The sequence below is a fragment of the Dermacentor variabilis genome, chromosome 3 (genome assembly GCF_050947875.1).
Source record: "Dermacentor variabilis isolate Ectoservices chromosome 3, ASM5094787v1, whole genome shotgun sequence".
NCBI classification, from domain to species: Eukaryota; Metazoa; Arthropoda; class Arachnida; order Ixodida; family Ixodidae; genus Dermacentor; species Dermacentor variabilis.
Window position 1 is genome coordinate 106,121,267 of NC_134570.1, and position 21,001 is coordinate 106,142,267.

Here is a 21,001-nt window from a genome sequence, read left to right on the forward strand (position 1 = left end):
AACAGTAGTTAATGCGCATTTTTTAATTTCGTCTATAGTCACGGGACCTGTCTGTGTTTGTGTTGTTTTTGTGGCCTTATAACTTTGTTTCCTCCGTAATGCGTACACTTGTGGTGTTTCGCCATAATGTTAAACAGTTTTGACGGTGTTCTTATTTTAATTTTTTTCTTTGTTTTTGTTGTTGTTGTTTTTTGTTTTTTTCCTAGATATGTATCTGGGATAGCCGGCCCCATCTGTCACAGAATTCTCATATGCCACATCTGATAACGGAGAAGAGCAACAAAACAAAACGTTATGGTTCCTGTGTTCCGTTATCACAAGAATAGAACTGTGGGGTTCGATCTAAGGTAGTAGTGAGCTTTAAAATTATAGAACCCATTACAAAATAAAATGAAGAACGCTTGGGCCACCCTGCTTCTAAAGCTCACTGTCATCTTAGGAGAAGGCGCTAGTATCTTCTGTTCTTGTTTGCTAGACGGTAATGCCAGGCGCTAAGTATAAAAAACTGTTCATAATTTTTATAACAGCAGAATGACATGCGTCGTATTATAACAATGCGATAATTAATAACAATCTAATGTAATAATAATGTAATTAATTAAGAACAGCATTACGTTATGTACAGAGGCTCGGGTATTGTATGGACAGTTTGTTTGCTGTTGCTATACTTTCACTGTTTTTATGATCGTCTATCTTTTGTTGACACTGCTACTGTTGACACTTTGACTCACCGGGATTTATCAGGTACCGAATAGTTTCATTCATTCATTCATTCATTCATTCATTCAATTTAATACCTACATTCGCCTGAGGGCATTACAGTAGCAGGGGTGGGTGCAGTAATAAAAGGGATGAACACATAGCTCTCAAGAGTCACAAATGCTGAGGTTTGATGGGGAGGGTCGTCTCTTATCAAACGTTAATGTTGGCTTACGATCCTCTCGTATGTCATCAATAAGGGCGAATCTAAAAGAAAAAAGAATCTAAGGTGCAGTGGCATACTATTTTCGACTGTTTATTTATGTATATTGTTTTTTGCGTTAGTTGAAGGTGTCGGACTTTGGAAACCGCAGAAAAACACGCAAACCCCAGAGTGCCACAGATAACTTTCTATAACGTACCTCTCTACGAACCAGTTTAAGTTTTTGTTTCCCAGGAGCTGTATGCGTCGTGACGTCAATACACGGAGAGTGATCACGTGGGAGCAGAACATCGTGTCTTAGCGCTCGCTCCATTTCCCTCGGTCGTCTGTTATGGTTCTATAAATTGAGTCGCGCAATGAGTAGATAGCCCAGCGGACGACCGGGTGAGCAGGAGCGAGTGCCAAAATCTGCGAAGTCAAGGGAAGCTAGAGCGGCAACGTCAAGGCGGCGCCACCTTCAGGTCTTCGTTTTTACGTAGTTTCTGACCACACAAAACCCACACATCAAGGTGAGGGGCTCTTTTTCTGTGTGTGTATCCCAGGCGCGTAACTGGTTGTTTTCTAAGTCCACGCCGCAGTGGCGGCTGCCTTCAAGTAACATGAGCCAATCGCGAGGGCTGTGCTCTTGCTCACTGGGCGAGCCGAAAGTGATTGCGGAGCCCGAAATACGTGATGAGAGACGTGTTTTGAACATCACTTACCGATACACTTAAACTTTTATATTTTTCGTTAGTGTTGCCTGAATGGCCCAATGACCACTTGATAGGCACCGGGCGCGGGATGAGTTTGGACCGGTGGCGCCTTCATGCGGCGGCGTCACGAAAGTAATGGCATGTGACGGCCGGGCCCGACCTGGCCGGACTCAGCAGGCGCTGCCGCAAGCTGCGTTTATTTAATATGCTCCGTCGTTGTTGTTGTTTTTTCTTCTTTTTTGCATTGGTCGAAATATCGCAGGAAACCAAATCTGATCAAACACGTGTTTTCGGTGCACGAACAGGTATAATGAAACATGACTGAAACTGGTAAGGCCATTGAGTTCGATCGTTTTTCACCGCGGTCTCACTGATGCCATGACGGAAAGACTGGATACGCGCGCCCTGCAGGCAACAGTACGTACAGTGCTCAGCAGTTGAGGTGCAATACTCGAAGTGCATGTTCGCCGGCGCTTTTTGCACCGACTGCATGCGCTGGGGAGACCGAGCTGATGCATCGTGGCACACGGTAAGAGTGAGAACCTTTGCGACGCGTTTTCACTGCATTTGGTTCCATGGTAACCACCTAGAGCTCACCTGTGGCACCGAAAAAGAAAAACAAGAAGACGTTGGCAGCTGCGCGCTCCGAATATTGCGTTTCAGTCGCTGAGCACTGTACATTTCCGAGGCTGCTTTGTTATGGTCTAGTAGTTCTATACATTAGTAAAGGAGCCGTTCATACGCAAGAGCTTCGTGTCCCATGGGAATTGCCTGTCTTCGCCTCTGCAGCTGTAACGGCTCCAGAGCTTGGGTTACGAAGGCGAACACACAGATTTGTAGTCGCCATTTTGCCGTCTTATCAGTGCACCAGTTTTCCGTTTAAGGTATATTTTCCTTCCTGGCGCTTTCCAACTCTAGTTCCGTCCGGTGCATGACTGTTTGCTGTGCACCGACAGCTAACGCAAACGCACCGGCGTGTTCACACTTGGCACCAGCGGCGGCTCTCGTCACGCTAAGCTGTCTGGAATGGACCATGGCTGAAGATTGGGCTAGTTTCTAAGACATTAAGAATGACGAAGGATTGCAAAGATAAATACAATTGCAACTGACAGAGAACGGGAACTTACCGACACTTGTACGATCGGCGAAGCAGCTCAAGAAAAAAAAAAGGGAGACGTACGTCTCCATTTTCTTGTCCATAACTTTAGAGCGCAGCTCTTAGACGCCTGTTCCTGCGTTGACCGTTGGCGTAACCGAGCGAACGAGCACAGCGAAGAATGAAAGAGCGAAGGAGGAGCGCAATTGGGCATGAAAGACCGCGATAGCGAAGAGAGCGCGAAGAAGAAGGCGGAGGAGGAGGGTGCACCGGAACCATGAGGCGAAGGAGGAAGGTATGGCGAAAGTGGGAGAAGAAAAACATAGTGCCGCGCAAGACGGGCTCTGCGGCGACGACCGCTACGATATGGCGCCAGAGAAGTGCGCCATCGTCTGTTTCCCGACGGCATGCGGAAAGCGCGTCGAACGATACCATATATATGGAAGCAAAGCGCTGCATGAGCGGAGGTCTGCCTGCGGTAGCGTCTGCCGCGAAACGCGCCCACGCGTCTCCCTCGCATTGCTTCTCGCGATCTCTCGATTATCGAGGCAGCCGCGCCACACTTCTCTCCGTTTGCAATGGACCGCAGGAGACAGATTGTCCGCGCCAGCCAATACATCGCGAAATAAAAGCACGTACAGATTTCGCATCGGGGAGTATCGCAATCGTCAGCGAATTTTTTTTTACTCCAGAAAGGAACGGTACAACCGGGCCGAATCCGAAGGCAGCACAATGTCTCGCAGCTTCTTCGTATTGTTCGACTACGAGGAAACGTCTGGAGAATGAGAGCCGGCCCTGAAGGCGGGGCTGCAGTTCAACGCAGTGTTCCAAAGCGTTAGCTGCGACGAAGCGAGAATGGGACAAACTGACACGCTCCCGATCGCGACACAAGGAAGAAGGCCATTAATTCTAGTGGCCGAATAGAAGCTAGAGCGCACACAAGTGTTTCTAGCTCGTGCTACGTGGGACGCGATGTATACGTGCCAGTCGTGTCAAAAAAAGTTAAACACAGTCGAACGTTTTTATGACGAGGTGCTTGGGGAGCCCGAAATCCTTCATTATACAGATCACTTCATTCTAAAGGTCGCACAGCTCACACAAGAACAGGGTTATTTTTTCGTTGTACAGGTCATTCCATTCTATAAAGGGGTGCTCGACTGTAGTTGGCGTCGGCACCAGCGGAGCATGCGTACGGTTTGGACATCGCGCTACTGCGCGCGTTGCGTCAGGGGTGCGACCCGACTATCTACCAGCCATTCTTGCGACTGCGCTGCACCGCCACTGGAGCCAAATCTTACATGCGCAAGTCTACATGTTATCGCTCATAACAACTACAGTCACCATGGCGATCTTTGTAGTCTTCTGATAAATACTTCCTCACTATATGATTAACAAGATAATCAGAACAGTCTTCGTGCACACTGTAAAATAATGTACACCCTAAAAAGTGAAAAAGGGTGTAAATGTGTCTATAACTGACACCCTTAGGGTGTCCGTTATATAGATAACACCCTAAGGGTGTGAGTTATAGACGCATTTACACCCTTTTTCACTTTTTAGGGTGTAAGTTATTTTAGACTGCACCGCTTCGGTAGCAGCGAAAGTCTTTTAGCTCAACGCTTCCCAGGCCAAGCCCTTAAAGAGTACAAACGCGATGTTGAAGGTCATATATGGCAAGAGCGCACCTTTTGAGTGCCGAAAAAGGAAAAAAATAAGAACGTCGACGCCGACTCTCATTTGTAAGAAAAATCGCATTGTGTGAACGTCCCCGTGTAAGTGTGACGCTGCTGTGATATTCGCAGTGACCCGAGTGAACATCGAAGAAAGTTCGTTGATGAGCGGCAGATGCCCGTTGGCTCCTGAGGCACACATCCAGTGACAGACATTCAGCGGCCCCGTGATACACATACCCAATCGTATGAGCAAAACGAGAACAAGGTAGAAGCGGGAGCCAACGTTTCGACAAGTGGACGTATATACCAATGGTAATAAGCATTTTATCCATCTTTCATATGTCGTCAGTGAGTTCTTTTGTGACCTTCGCCTATTTACATGATTAAGTGTGCGACAACGTTAACGTGGACAGCAAATAGCAGGTGGAATGTACATGCTGGAGCTCCACGTCTCAGCTTACCGCGGTGAGCTCTGTCGGCGGAGTGGATTGCATCGCAATGTGGACTAGTTTTCTACTTCATACAGCATACCTGGTGTCATGAATGTGACTTGCCTCGTACAAGTGGCGACCTTTCTCAAAAGCAGACGCGCCAAAATTCGTTTTCCGGTGCGCCAGGCCTTGAAATCTGCAGTGCGAAATCACTGGAAGTGATTTCGTATGCGCGTTCATCCCGCCGTCTGCTTCACATGCCAGTGCTCTGACTTCTGCCTTCCGCGGCGCTTTTTGCCGGCACGTCGGCGAGCGAGATCAGGGTGCCTTAGAACACGCACCTACAAAGCGAGATATAAAAAGGAAGAAGAAGCATGTTCTCGCTGCGGTAAATTTAAGCTAGAGAAACGATGGAGCATGTTTTATTAGAATGTGAAGAAACCTGCCCAGCGGTCGATTTAGGCACCACTTGCCTCCTTGAAGCCCTTGGGTTCAGCGAAAGCAGGGGGGAAAGGAAACATGTCTGCAATAGAGATTAGTAAAAGGCAATAGGGAGATTGGTGGAGGAAAAGTAGGGAAACGACAAACAACAGAGGCGCACAAAAACAAAGTTCCCAATAGGGGTTCAGAAACTTTGGTTGTGGAAATTTATCGGGTTTCTTCCCCTTTCTATTTTTTCTTCTTTAACATACGTGGGACATTAGGCAATAAGGTAACAAGAGCGTGGTGGCACAACCAGTCACCCCATTCCAAAGGGGCCGCTCATAACAGCCATCCATCCATGCATGCGCTGACGCGCCGCCGGCGCCTTACGACGCCCGCCCGGTGCATACATGGCCGAATGGCCACTTAATGGCCTTTGCTCAAACGCAGCGCGCAGGAGCTCTAACCAGACAGAGGGAATCTGTTCGGCTCTACCGTGGTTCGTCAGAGCCAGACCGTGGTCGGAGCGTCGCTGGTGGCGGCCGGAGATGACGTGCAAGACACGTGTACGACGTGTTTCGCCTTTCGCAATCGCTTCCGGCGCACGGAACCGTCGAAACCATAGCCTTAGAGATCACTTTTTGTTAATCAGAGAGAGCCGTCATTCGGACGAGGATTTCGACGCACGGGACGGCGGCGGGAATCCGCTCCAGTACGTCGCACACACAGCAGTCATTTCGCCCCGCTCCCGCCGCGATCGCGCTGGTCAACGAGCGGGCAGAGCAGCATGCCGGTGGGGGAGAGGTGGGGGGGGCTGTCCTCTCGCCGGGCGCCCGTGGTAAGTGATCCCTCTCCGGCAGAGCGCGCGCTGCGGGGACCCGCACCCGTTTCCATTGAACACGTCACGCGAGGAACGCCTTGTGTGCTCAGCGAGCATCAGCAGCTGCTTGATGACGTGATGGATGGCGCCGCGGGCGAGACGAAGGAGGAGGGGACACCCGCTGCGCCGAACGGACACTGCATATACACCACCAGCAGGGAGGGAGGGCGCCCCGTGAACCCGCGGCGATAGACCTGTGGCTATATTGGCGATGCGCTGCAGAGTTCGAGGTCGCCGGTTCGATCCCGGCGGCGGCAGACGGAATTTACGTAAATTTAAATGCGCGTTAAAGAATTTCCCAGTTGGTAAAAAGTAGCCCGCAGTCTCCCACTAATCGTCCTTCATAATCACAGCATGATCATGACGCCAGAATTTATTTATTCTTCTTTTTTTTTTCAGCTTCCTTCGCGAACTCCCGCGGAATTTCCTAACCGCGGCTGCTGGGTGCCGCTGCCTTTGCGAGTAGCTCATACTTCATAAAAATAACAAATAATCATAATAACTGCGTGCTCGATAGCGGGATCCAACTTTGTTCCCTCGACACAGCAGCCGGAGGCATGCACTAACCATTGCACCACAGTCGTGCACACGTATACTACTACCGTGCCAACGCCATCCACCTCTTTCAGATTGCTGGTTTCTCAAAACTGATCGCCGCGCGTGTCATTGCGTACCGCTCATGCGCGATATAGCCCATGTATATATATACATGGCAAGAACGCACACAACACATATGCAACACACACACCCACACAGACACACACACACACACACACACACACACACACACACACACACACAAAAGCAGGTTTGTGCAACTACATACCGAAACAGACCACACACGCGCGCGCGCGCGCGCGCGTGCGTGCGTGCGTGCGTGCGTGCGTGCGTGCGTGCGTGCGTGCGCGCGCGCACGTGTGTGTGTGTGTGTGTGTGTGTGTGTGTGTGTGTGTGTGTGTGTGTGTGTGTGTGTGTGTGTGTGTGTGTGTGTGTGTGTGTGTGTGTGTGTGCGTGCGTGTGGTCTGTTCCGGTATGTTGTTGCACAAACCTGCTTTTGTGTTATACATTGTATCTGCTTTTAGGGCCAAAGTCACAGACTCGCAGCACTTGTAAAAGCTGATAGCGACATCGCTGATCAGCACAAAACCAGTTGCGTGTACTGCTACCAATGTCTGAACAAGTTGATTCAAGCAGAACGTTTCAACTGGTGTGCTAACGTCGGCCGATGTGCGGCGTTTGTGTAGAATGCTCTCGTTGGAATATTCAAGCCACAGTGCAAAAACGAACAGTGTATATATTCACTGGTTGAACCTATCTATACTCTGACTAGCTTCATTCTCGCCTGCTTACTTTCTAAGGCCAATGCATGAACAGACCAGTTTAGCACAGCGTTAGCTTTCTGTACCATTGCCAAAACCGCCTGCCAGCGTGACCGTGAATCTGCGGTAGAGCCCACGCATGCGCTGATTGTGTGCCTCCGGTACTTTTACCACTATAGAATGGTACCACTATACTCAAATATTCTAATGACGAATAGATAGAGTAACGGGACCAGTCGCTTTCGGTTATTGACGCACGATGTTGATATACGCGGTATAGTGGGCAAAAAAATGTGTTTCGCGTTTTTCGGCGGCCTGAGCTAAATTTCTCAGCAGGCTAGAGTATAGTGTTGCGTCATCCCACACCACTAGCCCCGAGCAATAGAGCTCTTGAACACTCTTCGCCACGTTATTAGCTCCAGGCAAGTTACCGACAGTCTGCAAAACTTGCGTATTGAAAGAATCGATCAGGAATAACCCGCATACATCATCAACAGTTACGTGCTAAAATGACCGTGTCCGGAGCAGAGAAAACTTAATGATAAGTGAAAGGGTTAGCCTGGTATGCTCAGTAGGTTATACTCGAGGTACAAGGCCATGAAGGATGAGAAAGCGCACAAACTCGAGAATGTATAGTATTTGGACCTGGACTCTGGTACGATCTGTTGGGAACTCGGCGCTGACGCCCGTGGTTGTACCTGGGTCGCAAGCCCCAAGGGTAGCGTTGGCCTGGCGGCCTGGGGTACAACTGCAAGCATCCGAAGGTCCCGGCAAAGCATGAGTCGACTGGTAACAACGAAACAACTTGTTTATTTTAACATCGCAAAGAGTTGGCGGTCAGGTTTGACCGAAGTAGAGAGACGGGAGAGCACTTCACTCAACAGAAGAAATCGGAGCCCTCCTCTGGCGTCCGGGGGCAGCTGTTTTTATACTCTCGCAGTTGAGGGCAAGAAGGAACCCCTCAAAAGACGAGCACGTGAATGTACAATGGGCTAATGGTGACGCACACTGTCGTAGCGATGCCGTAGCACCATGTCGTGGCGCTGCGCACGATCTCGTAGCACCTGGTCGTGGCGCTGCGCAGCACACTGTCGTGGCGCTGCCGGTCGGACACAATGACTGTAACGAGAAGATGGTCCCTGCTTTGGCATCGCCTGTTTCGGGCACAATGACTGGAACGAGATCCCTGCTTTGGCATCGCCTGTTTCGGGCCCAATAACTGGAAGGAGATCCCTGCTTTGGCCTCGCCTGTTTCGGGCACAATGACTGGAACGAAATCCCTAGGCGGTCGCATCGCCGCAGACGCGCCTGGAAACACCTGGCGATGAGTGTTGCGGTGACGACGATCGGGCCAAAATGTCCGCCGCCCCGCCGCCGTTGCGCCGGCAAAACCACGTGTCGCAGGCGAAACGCAACAGACCGCCCCGCCGGGGAAAGGAGATCCCGATGGACAGGGGACTGCATCCGCTGTCCGGAGGGATGTCGCTCGATGATGCTCATAACCGAAGTCGGGCGTCCCTTGACGTTTCTTGAGCGCAGCGCACAGAGAAGGCCTCGTTCTCTCGTTCAGGTTCGCACGGGACACTGCAAAGTGACTTCGGGAGAGTTCACATTTTTGTTCTCGTTCCCGGCAAGCGTTAGAACTACGCTGAAAACTCAACCGCTCAGTCAGCAAGCACGGCACAACCCTCACTAAGCCCTGCCAGGCTCTTTCCCCTTTTTATACCACTGCCTAGTTCCTTACAGTAGTCTAGCATCACTCAGAACGCGTCCACAAATTGAAAAATTGCACTAGAAAGCATATCATCACTTTGAAACACTAAACAAAAGCAATATGTTAAAAAAAATCCTGCCTCAGGAAGAAAAACATCAGTAACAAACAATTTTGAGGCTGATTCCTACGTTAGGGGCTTCGACTTAAGCCATCGGCGTTACCGTTGAGACTCCCCTTTTTGTAACGCACCTCAAAGGAATATTGTTGTAAAGCGAGGCTCCAGCGCAGGAGGCGGCCATTTTTGGGAGAGATGGTCTGCAGCCATTGGAGAGGGCAGTGATCCGTCTCAATGATAAACCTCGAGCCGGCTAGATAGCATGACAATTTCTGAACGGCCCACACGAGACACGCACACTCTTTCTCGGTGGCGCTATACGCCTGCTCACGACTGGTCAGCTTACGACTAGCATACAGGACGGGGTGTTCTACTTCTCCATTTTCCCGTTGGCACAATACAACGCCCATGCCTCGCTCACTAGCATCGCACTGAACAATGAACCCTTTTGTATAGTCTGGCGATCGTAGCACAGGCTGGCTTGTTAGGGCACTCTTTAGGGCGCTAAAAGCTCTTTCCTTTGTCTCGTCCCAGACGACTGTTTGAGGCTCTGTTATTCTTAGAGCATCCGTCAGGGGAGCCGCGATATCAGAGTACCTAGGGATGTACCTCTGATAGTAGCCGGCGACACCTAAGAACGACCGAATATCGGTCTTTGTGCGCGGTTGCGGAAAGCCTCGCACAGCGGCCACTTTTATTTCAGAGGGGCGGCGACGACCCTGACCAATCACGTGACCGAGGTAGACAACCTCGGCCTGTGCTAACTGGCACTTAGGAGCCTTTACTGTCAAGCCTGCTTCGCGCAGGCGGGTTAGCACTGCCCGCAAGTGTGTCATATGCTCAGACCAGGATGCGGAGAATATCGCTACGTCGTCTAGATACGGTAAAGCGAATTCTTGCTGTCCCCGCAACACTTTATCCATGAGACTTGAAAAACAGTATGGCGCGTTCTTCAAACCAAAACTCAACACTTTAGGACGGAATGTTCCCATTGGTGAAATGAACGCCGCATACCTACTAGCCTCTTCTGTAAGTGGAACCTGCCAATAACCCCTGACAAGATCTAGGGTGGAAATAAACTGAGCGCTACTAACTTTCTCAAGGCGCTCCTCGATGTTAGGGATCGGATAAATTTGATCCTTAGTGATGGAATTAAGCCTGCGGTAGTCGACGCAAGGACGAGGTTCCTTGCCCGGTACCTCAACTAAAATCAAAGGGGAGGTATAATCACTCTCACCTGCCTCAATAACACCGAGCTGTAGCATTTTCTTTACCTCAGCCTCCATAATATCGCTCTGGCGGGGTGACACCCGATACGCCTTGGATCGTACTGGCTCTGTGGAGGCAAGTTCTATATCATGTGTAAGTACAGAAGTCCTACCAGGCCTCTCAGAGAACAGACCTTGAAACTCTTGTAATAGCTGGTGTAGTTCGGTTTTCTGCTCAGGCGACAGCGGTGCTTTACTGATAAGGTCACTAATGACTTGACCGGTGTCTTCCCTGTTCGTCACTGAGCCTAGTCCCGGAAGCTCGACCGGAAGCTCTTCAGGAACGTTTACCATCATGCACACCACTGCTTCCCTTTGTCTATAAGGTTTGAGCAGATTACAGTGGTAAACTTGCTGTGCTTTCCGCTTTCCTGGCAGACTTACCACGTAGTTAACGTCCGACAGTTTCTGAACAATTCGTGCTGGGCCCTCCCACTGCACGTCTAGTTTGTTGTTTAGCGATGTGCGCAATATCATGACCTCATCGCCAACCTCAAAACGACGGGCCCTGGCTGTCCGATCATAATAAACCTTGGCCCTCTGCTGGGCCTTTGTCATTGCTTCACCTGACAACTCCTGTGCCCTTCTTAAGCGTTCGAGGAGCTTAAGCACGTACTCCACCACGACTGGGTCGTCGCCCCTACCTTCCCATGATTCTCGAAGCATGCGAAGCGGAGATCGAAGCGAGCGACCGTACACCAGTTCAGCTGGCGAAAACCCCGTAGCCGCATGTGGCGCGGTCCTTAAAGCAAACATCACCCCAGGCAGACACAGCTCCCAGTCAGTTTGATGTTCAAAACACAAGGCTCTCAACACGCGCTTCATGACGGAGTGGAGCTTCTCAACGGAATTCGACTGTGGGTGGTACACTGAGCTGTGTAGCAGCTTTACCCCACACCTTTCGAGAAAAGTTGTCGTCAAAGCGCTAGTAAACACTGTGCCCTGATCTGATTGAATTCCTGCAGGAAAACCAACTCGCGCAAATATGGACAGTAGTGCATTAACTATCTCAACTGAGCTGAGTTCTTTAAGCGGCACTGCTTCAGGGAACTTTGTCGCTGGGCAGATCACAGTCAAAATGTGTCTGTACCCCGTGGCTGTTACCGGCAGAGGTCCCACTGTATCAATAACGAGCCGTCTAAAAGGCTCCGTTATGATAGGTACCAATTTCAACGGCGCCCTTGATTTGTCCCCTGGTTTGCCCACCCGCTGACAAGTGTCACATGTCCTCACGAAATGGTCTGCGTCCCGAAAACACCCTGGCCAATAGTACTCTTGCAAGAGACGGTCCTTAGTTTTCTTAACTCCTAGGTGTCCGGACCACGAACCCCCATGTGACAAGCGCAACAGATCCTGACGATAGCATTGAGGCACGACCAGCTGATCGAACTCCACTCCTCGGCGGTCTAGATACTTCCGGTACAGGACTCCACCTCTTTCCACAAAACGCGCAGTTTTCCTGGCGATACCTTCTTTGACATTGCAGCGCACGTTTTCCAGGCTGCCATCCTTTTTTTGCTCGGCTATCAAAGCCGTCCGGCTGACTTTTAGCAACCTATCAAGTCCGTCTGACGTAGGCGCGATGAGCAAATCAGTAGATAGCTCTTCTAACTTTCCCGAATCGGGATTTTCCTCTCCAGTATCTGGCGCCTTTAACGTTACAGACTCTAGTTTATTCAGTTCGGGCGTGCTCTGAATATCAGCTTGCTGCGCCTCTGACCCTTTTTCGTTGTTTGATAACGTCGGCCCCGCAACTACCGCCTTTGCAGCGAGCTCCCGAACCTTCGATCTGGTTAAGGCCTGAACACTAGCTTCACCAAACAAAAGCCCCTTCTCGCGCAGGAGGTGATCGGACCTGTTTGAAAATAGGTACGGGTACTGGGGTGGCAGCATAGATGACACTGCCGCCTCCGTCTCAAGCGCTCCGAAAGGTCCTTCAATAAGCACTTTTGCTACCGGCAGACACACGCTATGAGCTTCCACGGCTTGCTTGATCCACGCGCACTCGCCCGTGAACATATGGGGTTCTACGTAAGACGGGTGAACTACATCCATCGTAGCTGCGGAATCGCGAAGCACTCGGCACTCTTTCCCGTTTACGAGGAGGTCTCGCATGTAAGGCTCGAGAAGCTTCATGTTCTCGTCAGTGCTGCCTATTGAAAAAAACACAACTTTTGGTGTTGTTTCCGGACACTGCGCCGAAAAGTGACCCGGCTTCTGGCACGTATAACACAAGCGCGCTCGCCTCATCTCGAACCGCTTTCTGCGTTTGGCTGCCGCCGTCTCTTTACGTTTGGTCGGACTGCTTTCACTCGCATCCTCACTACGCGTGTCCCCCTTTAATCTCATGGGCGTGAACCTTGGCCTCTCAGACTTGGAGCCAAATTCACCCTTTTGACCGTCCTTAGCTCCGCGAGCTCGACGCGTCACAAACTCCTCGGCTAGCTCAGCGGCTCTAGCCACCGTACTCACGTCTGGCCTATCCAAGACCCAGTATCGCACGTTCTCCGGTAACCGACTATAAAACTGTTCTAGCCCGAAGCACTGCAGAACTTTATCGTGGTCACCAAACGCTTTCTCTTCTTTGAGCCACTCCTGCATGTTCGACATAAGCCTATACGCAAACTCTGTATATGACTCACTTTTGCCTTTCTCATTTTCCCGAAACTTCCGACGGAACGCCTCCGCAGACAGCCGGTACTTTTTTAGCAGACTCGATTTTACTTTGTCGAAATCCTCTGCTTCCTCTCTATCCAAGCGAGCGACTACGTCGGCCGCCTCGCCGGGTAACAAAGTGAGCAAGCGCTGTGGCCACGTTTCCCGAGAGAACCCCTGCTTCTCGCACGTTCGCTCAAAGTTAACCAGGAACAAACCAATGTCCTCTCCAAGCTTAAACGGCCGCATCAGGTCAGTCATTTTGAACAATACTCGTTCTCCTGCACCGTGTGCCTGACTTCCATTACGAGCGCGTTCCATCTCTACCTCGAGACGCTTCATTTCCAAAGCGTGTTCGCGCTCTTCTTTTTCTTTCTGCTCTTTAAGTTCGCGCTCCTGTCTTTTTGACCTCTCCTCAATAGTCTCAAGGCATTCCGACAGCTCGTCATCCTCAGCCTCTAACTCAAGAATAGCCGTTATCAGTTCCGGTTTTCTTAGTTTGTCTGAGACATCCAGACCCAACTCTCTTGCAAGCTCCAACAATTTCGGTTTGCGCAACGACTTCAAATCCATGGCTGCTCTGAATGCTGCTTTCTCTACTGCTTACTATTGTCTTGCCGCAAACTAACCCGGCAGCAACGACAACCACAATTACCAGCTCTGTTTCTGACACTAACAAAAGCCTGGCAAAGCTCAGTAGAAGAAAGTCCCGCACTCACCAAACCTCGCAGGCAGGAATTCCGCGCAGTCGTTCCGCTGCAGGCAACCAGTCGTCACACAGGGCTCGTTGCACTGCTCCCGGATCGTCGTTGAGCTGCTCAGCATACTGTCAACTGCATCTCTTTGCTGCTGGCCTCCGTTGTCGCGATCTCGCCGCTGACAGACCGTTGTTTGAAGTCGTAGGCGATCTCACCGCTGCCAACCAGAAATTTGGGATCGCGACACTGGAGCGATCGGATGGGAACTCGGCGCTGACGCCCGTGGTTGTACCTGGGTCGCAAGCCCCAAGGGTAGCGTTGGCCTGGCGGCCTGGGGTACAACTGCAAGCATCCGAAGGTCCCGGCAAAGCATGAGTCGACTGGTAACAACGAAACAACTTGTTTATTTTAACATCGCAAAGAGTTGGCGGTCAGGTTTGACCGAAGTAGAGAGACGGGAGAGCACTTCACTCAACAGAAGAAATCGGAGCCCTCCTCTGGCGTCCGGGGGCAGCTGTTTTTATACTCTCGCAGTTGAGGGCAAGAAGGAACCCCTCAAAAGACGAGCACGTGAATGTACAATGGGCTAATGGTGACGCACACTGTCGTAGCGATGCCGTAGCACCATGTCGTGGCGCTGCGCACGATCTCGTAGCACCTGGTCGTGGCGCTGCGCAGCACACTGTCGTGGCGCTGCCGGTCGGACACAATGACTGTAACGAGAAGATGGTCCCTGCTTTGGCATCGCCTGTTTCGGGCACAATGACTGGAACGAGATCCCTGCTTTGGCATCGCCTGTTTCGGGCCCAATAACTGGAAGGAGATCCCTGCTTTGGCCTCGCCTGTTTCGGGCACAATGACTGGAACGAAATCCCTAGGCGGTCGCATCGCCGCAGACGCGCCTGGAAACACCTGGCGATGAGTGTTGCGGTGACGACGATCGGGCCAAAATGTCCGCCGCCCCGCCGCCGTTGCGCCGGCAAAACCACGTGTCGCAGGCGAAACGCAACAATAGGCAATAGTGGATACCATGAAATGGACAACGTGTTATGTGGAGCCATGGCATGAGGCGATAAACGAAACGGTGGCCCTGATTGTCCCCCTCACGACAGATGTGCACATCCTAGGGAACAATAAACTGAAAATAATAGCAGTCAATTATTTGTTTAAAAGTAGACAATATATTTAGCAGAAAGGCCGCAGTCTTTTTATTCACTACTGCAGACAGGTTTCCTTTCACACTTTATGGACAGATACCTTGTATATATATATTGGCCGTCCAGTAAAGAGACTTAATACATCCATCGAAATGAGGAGGACCGCTTTGTACACTCGTTTCACAAGCCGAGGTTTCGTCCGGGATCTTACGCAATCGTCTGAGAGTAAAAAGAAGAACAAAAGAAGAAGAACAAACAAAAGCGTAAAATGAGGATGATTATAATTGCTGTTATTGATTATTTATTAGATAAACAAACTAAGTGAAGCCAAGAGAGTGAAATTACTTCTGACCGCACTGTAACGCCCTCTAGCATCGGTTGTAAATTTACACCTGAATGGCGGTCAGCAGTGCGGGGACTGGGGTACGGATGTAAAAGAACGAGGAGAAACGATAGCAGGGAGGAGGGAATGTAAAGAAAGGAACTGCTTGCACATTTGCAATAGGGCGACAAAAGAGTAACGGATACAGAAACGTGACCGGGAAAGGCATTGTATACGCGGTGCGAAAAGTATGGATCCAGTGCGCGTCGAAACAAAATCGCGCAATACACGTGTGGCCAAACATCCCCCTCAAAAACCAATTTTCTCTTCTCAAGTGCTCGCTCTTAAAAAAAGAAAAAAAGAAAAGAAAAAGAACAAAACGAGGTGCGCGCACAAGCGAAATTTGTAAACGCGCGCAAATCTATCAAAAAAGGTCCACCCGGCGACGGCGAGCTATGGCAGGTCATCTCAGGCACACTGCGTGCACGCCATTTCTTGACGCAAAAGCGGGCGGGAAATGAAGTAAAAGAAGGAAGCCTCGAAGAAATCAAAAGAACACAAAGGAAATAAGTGAAGGACCGCGCGAAAAACGCGATGAAAGAGAATGGAAAATCAGATGCTCGGGGGTTTCAGCCGCGCGACAGATACCGTACGTACGGGGTGCCAGCGAGCCAAAAAAGCTGACGCCGCGCGCCAAGCCTGATGCTGAAAGCTGCGGGTCCCAAATTGAAAGGGGCAATGTAGCATGGGGACGGGCGGTCGCTTCAACACCACGCACACGCAGAGAGAGAGAGAGAGACGCGGTATCCACACAGCCTTTCCGAGAGCGTGCCCAAGCAGCCATATCAGCCGGACAGACGCAACGCGATCTCGTCGTTTCGCGGCACGCTTTGATGAAGAGCCACCTTCGGCTATAACATAGAACCGGGGGCTTGCGCCGCAGTCAAAGAGTGTGCGTGCGTGGGTGAGACGCAGAATGCGGGGGTAGTGGGGAGGCCCAGAAACCGTTCAACCTTGTCTTTTGGTCATGGAGTCGCGTTGCAAGGGTGTGCAGAGGGCGAGGAGCTGGTGCGTACGACTCTCGTACGTGTGCTGAGAGAGAGAGAGAACGCGTGCTTTCCCGGCGGCCCAGGGCCCGCGACCGTTGTTGCTGCTGTTTCCAGCGCTGTCGGTGCCGCCAATAAAGTGCCTGTCACAAACAGCTTACCCGCCGGCGCCCACGCGTCGCCAGCCGAACGGAAAGGGGCCTTCACGTCGTCGGCTGCGCTCGCCCGCCCGCCCGCCTGCCTGCCTGTCTCCCCGATTCCCCGCGGCCGGTGTTCGCGCGACCCTTCTAACATCTCGCCCACAGGCGCCGACAGCGGCGCGCCGTTATACGCTGCGTAGCAAGGCAAGCGCAGCGTCACACGCACGACGTTCGTCGTCGTCGTGTCAGAGGAACGCGCGCCTGCGAGCAACCTGACGGAACAGAGTCGCTCTCTCGGAACAAAAGTCAGCCCCCCAACCCCACCCCCACCACACACTTCCTTTCGTTCCCCAAGTCACAAGCATCAGTTGCTTTCCCGCTGAACACACTCTCCCTCCCCCTCCCCTCCTTAGTCTTCATCCTCGACGAGCTCCGCTTTCTCCCCACCGATTCCTGACCTTCTTGCTACATGCTTTCCTCGGCGGCAGAGTCCGCGAACCGAACGATGTTCCTGGTCGGAGCAATTAACGCCGCGTTGCGCACCAGAAGCAGCAGCCGCAGCAGCAGCAGTGCGTGACAGATTGGGCTTCAAGAAAGCGCGCGCAGGGATATGGCGTCGGCGCCACGGATCTGTTGAACCAGAAAGAGAGGAACGTCATCGGCTGGCGAGCTGATGACGGCGCGTGCGAAAAGCTTCGGGTGGGGAGAATTATGGACCGGCTTTCTTTCCTCCCCGGAATCGCTCGAAGTCTGTGATGGCGGTCGCAAAAAAACGCGCGGCTTGTGTCTAGAGCTCCGGCAACGATTGACTCGTTTCTTGGAAGAGTACACACAGACGGTATTTCGGGTTATCCGTCAACCGGACCGTCAGGCGATATATTTGTCTACGTTTCGCTCGGAAGCATGCGGGGGGCGAGATTCAAAGCTTCAGAATCTAAAGGCTCGAACGATTGAGAGTTAAGGATAACTTACTACAAACTCACATACAAACGAGTACTAAAGGTGGAACGACAGCACCTTTTGGCGCGGAGTGGCGTGCGGTACGTCGCTATGCTGAAACAGGCTAGGCAGTGGTGTGGCGAACATTCTGTTTTCATTAAGAAGCAGTCCAACTTCGTAAACTTCGCGTCGAGTTGTTCAAAGTCCGACAAACTTGCGTAACCTTAGGTTTATTTTATTTTGCTACTGCAGGGAGAGCTAGGTGGCTCCGCGGAGGACGTGGTCTCGTGCTTGACCTGCAGCGGTGGCCCTCATTCCTTGTCGCTGGTGCGAGCAGTATATTTCACGCACGAGTTGCAGGGCAGGAGTCACAGGCGGGTCAAGATTAAAGAACGGCCTCTCCCCATCACAAGACACTAACACTACCGGCCCCATCTCCTTACCAACTCGATATACATACGTCCACAACCAAATGCAAGTGAGACCCTCCCCTCCCCAACCCGCTTCTATAAGCAACTCTGGATTCTCCCCTTGGCCACGTGTTGAACAAACATAGCGCTGGACAAACACGGACAAAGATGCGTGGACACAGCACCGAGTGTTCCGCAAACAATATTTCGAGGGATTAATTTTTGGAAAACCTCTGCGCGCGAGAAGTGAACCTTCCGAGCGACAACTTCTTCGAGGCATGTAATTGCCTCTGTCTTTCTGTGCTTCTTCTGGCAGAGGCGAATAAGTACGCGAACAGCCAGGCCCGGATATACAATCTCGACAAGCCTTCGGGAAGAAACAATCGCATCCGCAATGGTGGCATCTGATTATACGCTCCGCTTTGCGGTCGAAGAAAAAAAAAAACTTTTATATAGCGCTGTGCCTATTTGCCGCTGACAACGGTTGACAGCACATTTTCAGACTTGAAACGGAAACTCGCCAACTCGGCCGGGCTCCTTTCTCGTCCAAAGTTGTTGAAGTCTAAATGTGTACAGCTGCGCTTCTACGATGAGCTTTCCACCTTTCGTATCCGTTCCTTTTTTTTTTCCGAGATCAGATGCTGCCACAAACACTTGCATCGTGTGTAGCACCTGACGTTATAGGCTTGAGTAACGGCAAAAAAAAAAATAATAATAAATAACACACACACAGTGTAGTGCAGCGCAGCACAGAGACTTAATCTCGATTAGCATGTGCTCGTACGTACGCGCGACTAAGGCTTAAGAACTGGCATGCACTGCAAGAGTAAATTGCGTCGGAAGGAGCGACTTTCTTCGCACCGCAGTAATTACACCGACTTCACCGGGTCAGCTGTTCCTGACAGAGACTCCGCCGCCTGACGCCGCGGGATTGCGTTGTTCCTTCTCGCTTTTATTTTCTCGGCTGTCCCGCACATTTCGGTGAAGCTGACTTGTTTTCTCGCGCAGTAAAGAGTGTTTCAGCACAGTGGACGGTTGGTTTTTAGGCAACGAAAGTATATATATGTATATATTTATTATTGATGTGATATAAGGAGACGTTGATGCACAATTTAGGCGCTCGCTGTCCCTTAGCTCTTGAATTGGTCTGACCAACAGCATACAGGGTTCAAGGTTACATGTCAAACAAGCTTGTTGCAACTTTGCTTTGCAACGGTAGTATATCTTGCCTCCTGATTTAAGTATGTACAAATATGTAGGTGCGCCATATGTAATAAAGTATGCCGCTTTATACTTTGTAAAGTACTGATTTGCCGGTGCTTTGCACAAGAGAATAACAACATTTTCTTTAAAAGGCATTAAGGTCGGGCCTCACTGAGGTTATATATATATATATATATATATATATATATATATATATATATATATATATATATATATATATATATAGAGAGAGAGAGAGAGAGAGAGAGAGAACCGAATCAAGAGCGGTATTATTTTATTTGTCTTGGAGTTACTTCTCCACCGAAGCTTTCGAGTCAAATCAAGTTGCTGTTTCCCGAATGAAAGAATCGTAATTTCTAAATTTTTATCTTCCATAGAACTTGCAGTCCTGCCAGACGACTTTGACTGACAGCGATGGACCAGTTAACTTGATTTTCAGCGCAATTTGTATTGACTCGCCTAGCTAGCCCTCGGTGCTGAGCATTTCAGAGTGAAGAAACCCTATAAAAACGCCATCGTTCTATACTGGGCAAGAAGCCACCATCACTTAATATCTCTCTGATTGTAAGTGAAACAAGGAAATGTACTCCCCTCCAGCTCAGACAGACAGACAGACAGACAGACAGACAGACAGACAGACAGACAGACAGACAGACAGACGGAAGGACGCTTAGATAGATAGATAGATAGATAGATAGATAGATAGATAGATAGATAGATAGATAGATAGATAGATAGATAGATAGATAGATAGATAGATAGATAGATAGATAGATAGATAGATAGATAGATAGATAGATAGATTTTGATGCAGTATGAAAAATTGCGTGTTCTCGCTTTTATGTAAGCAAGGAATGGCTCAGATTACATCCGCGACGCAAGCCCCTATAGTTCCGCTAACGGACACATTCGGACGTGGGCGGTCGCGTCTTGGTTGGTAACAATCTTTTTTTGCCAACATATCTGCTGCTGCGTTTCAGGCGGTTTCTTGCTCTTAATTTCTTTATTACGTTCACTCTGTGTAAAATAGCAAACCGTACGTGTGTCTGATCGGCCTCTCCTTCTCTGATTCTCGTATTCTCTCTCTCTCTCTCTCCACTTGCAGCTTTGGAATCCGATAAATTGTGAGCGGGAACAGCCAGAAATGACTCACAGTCTAATCTGAATGAAGCGAACACATTGCTGAGGGCAGCTAGAGAAATATCCCCCTTTATACTTTCGCAGTAGTCGGCCTTGCACAGCCTCTCTTACAATGTATTTATTGTCCATACCGTTATGCTCCCTTTATGTAAGTGATATGAAGTACTGGTCCATTACGTGTCAAAACCACGATATGATTATGGGGCACGATTATGGATTATGAGTAGGGGACCCCGGAATAATTTTGACCACATGAGGTTCTTTAACGCGCACTTAAATGTAAGTACCGCGGGTGTCCTTGCATTTCGCCCCCATCGAAATGCAGGTGCCGTGGCCGGGATTTGATTCCGCGACCTCGTGCTTAGCAGCGCGACACCAAAGCCACTAAGCAACCATGGCGGGTACAAGCCCTCGACAAATAATGCGTGCTACGACCTGCTAATTCAAATCGTAAACCAAGATCATTAGGTGAATAAACCACACGCTATCAGAGTGCTTATTCTGCGATTTCATCAAGCCTGCATAGACCACGCCATGAGGATGGCACCTGTATTTCCGAAATACCACGCGGACTGGCCTTGTGGCACGACTTCCCGCTATTCCCCGCATTGACACATCTCATGAAAGTAAACTTGTTCAGACCGCACCCACAGTGAGGGAATCCCTCATACCTGTGTCAGGCGAGCGACAAGTGGTGTCTAAATCGAACTTATAAGGCGCTTCCGCTGAGCAGCAAA